Consider the following 8,069-nt stretch of genomic DNA (forward strand, 5'->3'; position numbering starts at 1 on the left):
GATGAGCATACCACAGTGTGGATACCTGGACAGTGCTGCTCTGTAAGGCAGAGAGAACTCCTGGGAGCTGTGCAAAACCCCATGGCAAAACCACAGCCTCCCTTGCCCAGCTCTGGCTCTCTGGGGAAGCAAGAAGGGTTGCACGTCAGCTCCATTGTGGCCCACTGGCCTCTGGAGAGGCTGCAGGGAGCTGGGAAAGCAGAGCTCACATGCTACAGCCTCTTTAGGATAAGCACACAGCACAAAACAAGGGGTTCCTGTTTTCCTCCCATGAGCTCCTGAGGTGTCACGTATCCATCCCCTCTCAGAGCCTCCCTGCAACTGTCCCTCTCCTCTCTCTGCACCAGGAGTTTTCCCAGAGATGTCACCTCACAACTCCAGCTGGTCTGGTAACACTTTCCTAAATGCTCCCACACCAGTATAGGGTCAGGCAGCCTTTCCCAAGTTTTGTTTCCCTCCCTCAGAGTGGATTCTGTATTCGAGTCCCCTCACAGGCACCTGCGCCCCCAAGATCTCCACACGTCCCAAATGATACATCAGGCTCCCCCAGCTTCCCCTAGCATCCATGTACTCAGGCAAACGCAGGCAGCACAACCCACAGCACCTTGTTTCACACGGCAGCAGCGAGCTCCCCCGTGCACAGTGCATGGCTGGGGGCTCCCGGCTGCTCAGAGGGGAGGGCCCAGGGGAGGACAGGGCATCAGTACCCGTGCTGCAGCCACATCGAGGAGAGGCCACGCTGCAGAAGAAGGAGAGGCAGACTCCAAAGGAGTGAATTGTATGCTTGATTCACAAACACTGGGGTAGTGCCTGGGTCTCCTGCCTGGGGCTGATGGGGTTCACGGGAGGGGAGCCTGGGCCCACCACCTTGTCGAAGCGACTCTCCTGTTTCTGAAGCGCAGGTGCCCCTCAGCACCCTGTGCCGGGCCATGCGGCACGCTCCGCCGGCCCCTCGACGCCCACCCCGAGCGTGTCAGCAGGGTCGTCGTGAGAAACACTACCCTGGGTTATGTCCAGCTCAATTTCTGCCAAGGGTTTGTAGCGTTGTATTGTGTGAGCCCTTCCAGCTGAGAGCCACGGGAGGGAGCCCCAGCAAAGCAAATGAGAGCTCATGGGAGCTTCTGTATCCATCATTTAGAGCAGTGGCTTTCACCCGGTCATCCCCAGGCCCTCTGGAGTCAGGGGATTATTTCGTGGTGGGCTCATGGAAAGCAAACCGAGAACAGCACGTCCGCTGTCAGGAGGTGTCCATCACTGCATGTCAGTCTGCTTCTTTACTGGACCGCAGGGCACAGCGACGCAGAAAAGCCCTAGAGCACCCATTGAGTACCTGTGCCACAGGGTAACGGGAACAGCCTGTTCACCTGCACTTCTTAACCGCATCTGGCCCGGGGGAACTCTTGCTGGATTTTGTGAGAGGTTGGTCTAACACAATGAAGCCACAAGAAGCTTCTCATAGGTGTACTGTGCCTTGCCTTTCTGCAGGCTGTTATGACTGGGCTCTTCTCCTAAACAATACATCTTCTGAAAATGTATTTCAGGATAAATCTATCACGTTCCCTTTTTTTTTTTTTTGTGAAAGTGGAGCTGGGAGCAGAGTTCAACTGCAGACAGCAAAGGGAATGTGCAGGAAGTGCCCTCCCACCTACAACAGCTTGCTCTGATATTCCTGCTCTAGTTTACCGGCAGAAATACCTGCTATTTTTAGGTCTAATATTTGCTGATAAAAAAGCTTCACTGTGAGGGTACAGTCCCAGGACAGGCTTGGGCTGAACAACTTAGCTGCTACAGAAAGGGAGAAGCCCTACACTCCTTCTACCCTATCCTTCCCGCTTTCCCACCCTCCTCCTGCCTTGTGCTCCCATCTGGGCAGTGGAGCCTCATTTCCCCTTGCAGATTCTGACTGCAAGATAAAATGATTCAGCTTGTTAGCCCAGCCACTTGAGCAAGTTCAATCCGCTTACCATGCAGTCAGGCAAGTATGAGAGATGGAACAAAATAAGCACTGGGAGGGGTGGAGGGAAACCTGCCCCTTACACCATGGCTGAGCTCGTGTTAGCTAAGGTCCTGCTGTATCAGGAAACCATAACCACATGAAGCCAGCTGGAGCCAGGCTGAAAACAAACAAAATGATGCAATGGGGATAGCAGATCTGCAAGCTGCTTTCTGGAGGACAACATATGCAAAGGACTTTCATGGACTCAAGGAGCACTAGCCAAGTCCTTGGAGGAGAGACTAAGTAAGGAGTACTAAGCTGATGAACCACTGAAGTCTCAGGTCCCCTGAGCTGAAAAACGTTGGAGGCTGGAAACATAGCTGGGGAGACAGGGCAGCTCATGTATGCATACCCTGCTCCTCCTCACTTTTGGGGACATGCCTTCTCTTTCACCAGGCACACGTACCCACTAGCAGTCCACTGCCTCCTGCCAGAAGGCAGCGCGTCCCGCTCCAGACAGAGAGGGGATTCTCAGCATTTTCCAGGCAGACTGACCCATCCCTTCCAATAACCATGCAGCCACGGAAAAGCCTACACCAGCCTGTGCTCCACCACGCTGCAAGAGCTGCTGGCAGGAGGACCTGCAGATGTTTCGCCTCCACTGCTGGCACCTCTATGCGCACAGTCACCCCCACTGAACTGGAAGCTGCCTCTGAACATGTACGGATCAGTCCCCGTGGCCTTACCAGCAAGCTGCTGCTGCACACCCAGTGCCTCACCTCAGGGGATGGCTTCCAACAGCCAGTCAGAGGGTCCCCAGAGCTCTGGCCAAGGCCGGATCAGACAACTGTTGTGATGGGCTCCCCACCACAGAACACAGCAGTGTGAGTGGTGAGGCTCCTTCCAAATTTAACAAGATTTCCACCAAACTCTGCTTTCGCTGCTTTGCTGTCCTCTCGGCCCTCTGACTGCCACAAAGTACCCGGGGGCAGCAGGCAAGCAATACATGGAGAAGTTTTCCAAGAGTACTCCGAAGGATCCAAAGAAATCAGCTTCTCCCACAAAATGCTCCATCCAAACTGCTCAGGACAGCGCAGAGTGGAATTTCCCTCAAAGGAGCAGCTGGATTTGCTTCTCAGATGGACTTTGATTACTTTCCAATCAATCCTTTTGGCCCATGGGGCATGCGACAGGGGCGAGGTGGATCACGGACAGCCCTGGGGCAGTGCTTCACAAGGCTGGGAGAGGTCTGAGACTGGAGAGCCAGGATTACACCGACAGGAGCAGGAACTGAAAGTGAAAGAAAAAAGTTTTCTCCTTTTTCTGGGGAACAACAGAGATGCCATTGTCGCACAGCCACAGCACAGTGTTGCCAGCGAGTTGCCCAGATTTAGGGAAAGAGCAGGGGCTGGCACAGCCAGAGGGCCGGGGTGCTTCACCCTCACTGCCAGCTACGAGGTCCTGTCATTTTGTGTGTGAGTGAGGAGACGGGGCGAGTGGAGCCTGAGTGTGGAGAGGTCCCTTCACCACGCCATTCGGAGGTGGAGGGGCTGGATGTAAGACCTCCCTGCCTGTGAGGCTGGGCTTGGTGAACCCTCCATCTGAACTGACAAGGCTGTTCCTAAATTCTTGTCCTGACTCTGAACATCTCCTGTCCATCTTGCTGTTGGGAAAACCACCTGATTTCTATGCCTCCTCTGTAAAGGGAGGAGGGTAACAGTTTTGACTTGCTTGTAAGCTCCTCTGGGCAGGGAGAAATGGCTCTTTACATAAAGGAACCATCATAATGAGGGTCTTGACGCAGACCGCACAGTAGCTTGCTGGATCCAAGTGCTAAATAGAACACCAAATAATGTGTTGAACTTAAAAAGTCCTGCAGCTTTCTTAATTTTTCTGGCTTTCAATTGTAAGGCACTCTCTAATAGCAACAGTTAACAAACCATCCTTGCTCCCAATCATGGGCTGGATCTCAAAAACTCTCCAAGGAAAAGTTTCCGTAAGACACCCAAATCTCTCAACCATGCTCTGCAGTCTCTGAGCCATCGCTTCTCCAACACTGTTCTTGGACTCACCATTTCCTCTCCTCTTCCTTGCCATTTATCCTAACCCGCTGACTGCCCCGCATACCAGACTAGTTAAATTTACCTTCACCCACAGCCTCAAAGGCGTGCCCTCACACCACTGATGCTGGTTAGCGCTCAGCTGTGCATGACCTGGGGGCCTCAGGGAGAGTCGGTCTGCCCCTTCATGCCCATGTGTGTCACACCCCGCCCAACAGAGGAAACAAAGCCACAGCCCATTTGCTCCAGACACACTCCTCCCTCAGACCCATGTGGAGAATATGGCTACACAGACCTCACCCTTCTCTCTGCTGTGCTGTGTAGCATTTACTGGGGTTGCAACAATTAAGGATCTTTGATAAGATTTGCTTATATAAACATGACGATTAGTGAAGCATAGACATGGAAGTAGATTAGATGAGATTACTAGCTAGGGCTCTGTTCTCATGCACGAGTGGCCTTCTCCAATTAATTTTTTGACGTTACATCTTAAATTGATTCTCTTTCCTCACGGTCCTGCCTTGTTCCAAGAGGTGTCCAGCTGGTAAAATTGTTCGAAGGGCTTGCTGGCTGTGGGTTACTAATCATCCCTACAAACATGCTGTTAGCGAAATCCCTTTAACATGAGAAACCAAGACCTGTGCACTGGCCTGTAACTCCAGGTACTCCTTTAATTAACACAAAGTTCTGGGCACGGGCCAACAAGAAAGTGCTATTTTCCAGTGAATGCATTAAGTACCCTCCAGGCACACCGTGAGAGCAGGCAGAGCACTCTCCTGCTCTGGTGTGCGGCAGTGACGGTCTTGCTGCCGGCACGTGCACAGCCAGGCTGAGCACAGGAGGAAAAGGGGGATACAGAAAGAGGCAGAGGGTTATAAAGTTCTGGTGGGGAGGGACTCCACTATCCCCAGTGTCAGGGGCACCCCCTGGTACAGGGAACCGCTGCAAAAATTAAAAGCAAAATACAAGTGGGTTTATTTTTCAATAGTTCCATGACCTGCAAGGTGTAGTCCTGGTCCTAGGACTACTGTCTCACAAAACTCTGAAAAGATATTATTAGTCAAGCATTCTCTACCCAGCCAACCATTACCAGTGCCGTACCGGTTCCGCAAGCCACAAAGCAAAACTCTGTGCAATTTTCTCTTTCAGCTCATACTCCTAATGACTTATTTTAGGCATCTACTTTCACTGGAGGTATCATAAGATTTCTGTTTGTCATGTACAAAGGCATATTTCCAACATGGGAGGGCTGTTCTCGTGTTTTCTAATAGCATCTCCAGGTCAAGTTACTTGCCTGTGAAATACGGATCCCAGGGTCAGCAGACTTCAGCACAACTGACTTACAGGGTGTCTAAGTTAAAGACACGCTCTGGTAAATGTTTCTTGCTCTCAGCAGTACACCACACAAACTAGAGCAAAGGGAGATCTAAAGTCAATGGGGTCTTTGCAAGATAAGGAGTGAGAACCAAGAGCATTTCAAAAAGCAAACCCAGATTTTAATTCCTCGGGAAAAACATATCTCAACGTATTTTAGCTGAAGGCCTTAACAAAAGCATTAAGGCCAAAATCAGTGCAAGTTTGTTCTGCTTATTATGTAAAGCATACACTCTGTGAACACACATTACAGGCTGCTTTCAGTGATGAATGAAAATCACCAGGAACTTCTACTTTATCACAGCTCATTGCAGGCCACTGCAGCTGTAGCTCCCTTGACGACTTGGGCTAGCTCAAGACCCTCAGCAGGTTCCCCTCAGGTGACTGAACTGATCTAACAGCACGCTGCTACTGAAAGGGGCTGTCCCACTCCTTCATCACCCTCGCTCCAAGCTATAGCAGCAGCAGGCAGCAGCCCTGATCTTCGCTTGTGCTAGCCCCAGCACTCATGGAACTGCTCAATGAGACAGTTCCGTTCACTACATGAGCAGGAAATCACTCTTTTATTTGCAGCGTTTCGCTTCTGTGAGTTTGAGTTTAAACTGCAGTGGTAAGCCGAGATAGGAGGCAGACCAACGGTAAGCAACTGAGGCAAAGAAAGTGCATCCTCTGACACACAAACCTTACCAGGCACATACACCGTGTCCTGGTTTTGGATAGAGCTAATTTTTTTCTTCTTAGCTGCTAGAATAGTGCTGCGGTTTGGATTCAGTATGGGATTTGGTATGAGAAGAATGTTGATAATGCACTGATGTTTTTAGCTGTTGCTAAGAGATCAAGGACTTTTCAGCTTCCCCTGTCCCACTAGCACACAGGTACACACAAAGCTGGGAGGGAGCACGGCCAGAGCAACAGACCCAAATTGGCCAATGGAATATTCCATTCCATGTAACATCATGCTCAGTATATAGATGAGGGTTGATCGTGAAGCTCGCTCTTGTTTCCATGCAAAGCTAAGCAGCAGTACCTGTTCTCTGGTAGTAAGATCTTCTGACTTCGCCAGGAATTTCTGCTTCTAACACCTGGATCACAGTTGTGATTTTGAAGGGAATTCAGGGAGTCACGGAAGAAGGAGCGAGGGGAAGTTAATCTGTCTGTACATGGCAGAAGTTCTAGCAGAAAGCTTTTGTCAGCTCAGTAAGAAGCAGCAGAGAGCAGGTAAGCTTTACATCTGCAAAGAGTACGTGCAGAAAGAACACGGCAGGACATAGTCGTGCCAAGATGACTGTCCATGTCCTGTGACGGGTCACGGTGTCTCTGAATCAGCTCAAACCAACTGAGGAATTCCAAGGGGTGTCATAGAAGGCAACTAGACTCCCTTCACTAGGTGTAACTATTGTCAAAGTAGTGAAAAGCTAGTAAAATTACTGCTCCATTTTTAAAGTAGATGCATTTAAAAAATCTTTTGGAGTCAGACAGAAAAGTAAACATTCGGCTTACTTCCTCAGAACTGGAGTTGCTGTTACATTTCAATTGTATTGTTAGGCCACAATGTAGTGAGCACCTGTGCTTGCCAGCAGTCCTATGGACTACGACTGGGGCTGTGAACACTATGTGAAATAAACATATTTGTAAAATGTTTCAAGGAATTCCAAAATATCCAAGAGACAAATTTTACTTGTAATACACCAAGTCCTCAGCCTTGTTTTCCGTATCAATGAGTGAGTTTGCTTTCCTGCTGTGACTTTCAGACCAGACCACCACTTTTGTTGCAAATGCTGATCAGGCTGGATAGTATCAGTCTTCTGCATGCATTACTAATTCCACTTCAAAAATTCCAATTCGCTTGGTTCAAATTTGCAGCTTCTGGCCCATAGTTCCATGAAGCTTCCCAAAACGATCAGAAAGAATTTGATCCTACCCTCCACTCTGCTTTTAATTGAAATGTATGGTTTTCTTTGCAGCTTATCCAACTTTCATTGAAACTCCTTCAGAACCTGCACCTTCCCGCCTTTGAGCAACTACTTTATTCCAGCACTTGAAGTCACCATAACAAAGGTGTAATTTGGTGTACCAGTGACTAATTGCAGGAAGACCCTTTAGCTTCAAGGCAGGATCCTTATCTTCTCTGCAATCACCTAAGCTTAATCATTAAGCAGTGGCCCAGCAAGCCCTTCTGTCCCGCCTGCCTTCAGCCATCTTTTTCCCCCAATGACACCTCTGCAGTCTGTCACACCCTTTAGCCGTGTGCTTTGACGTCCGTCAGAGGCTTCGCAGTTCCCTCCGACCACCGGCTAAACGGCCTTTCTTCTGCTCTCAGCTTCCTCTGGCGACCCCCCCGACGGCCGCACCACACTGCACAACAGGAGGAGGGCGCAGCTGGGAAATTCGGGCACCGCCGGGGCCGCAGCACGCTCCAGCACCGCGTACTTCACCACTGATGCAACACGCCCGACGGGACACTCGCCAGCCCCTGCGGGCACAAGAAAGGCCTCCGGTTCCCGCAGGGCTGTGCCCGTCCCGCCGCGGGACGCTCAGTCCCCGGGGGGGGGGGGGGGGGGGGGGGGCGGAAAGCCGGCGCGTCTGTCCCTGTGTCCGTCCTCCCCCAGCACCACCTCCCGGCCTCCCGCGGTTGAACAGCACCGCGTTCCCCTCAGCCCCGGCCCAGGACAAGGCTCCGGCCGCGGCGGACACCTGCC

The sequence above is a fragment of the Tyto alba genome, unplaced genomic scaffold (assembly GCF_018691265.1).
Source record: "Tyto alba isolate M040663 unplaced genomic scaffold, T.alba_DEE_v4.0 Super-Scaffold_14, whole genome shotgun sequence".
Classification (NCBI taxonomy): Eukaryota; Metazoa; Chordata; class Aves; order Strigiformes; family Tytonidae; genus Tyto; species Tyto alba.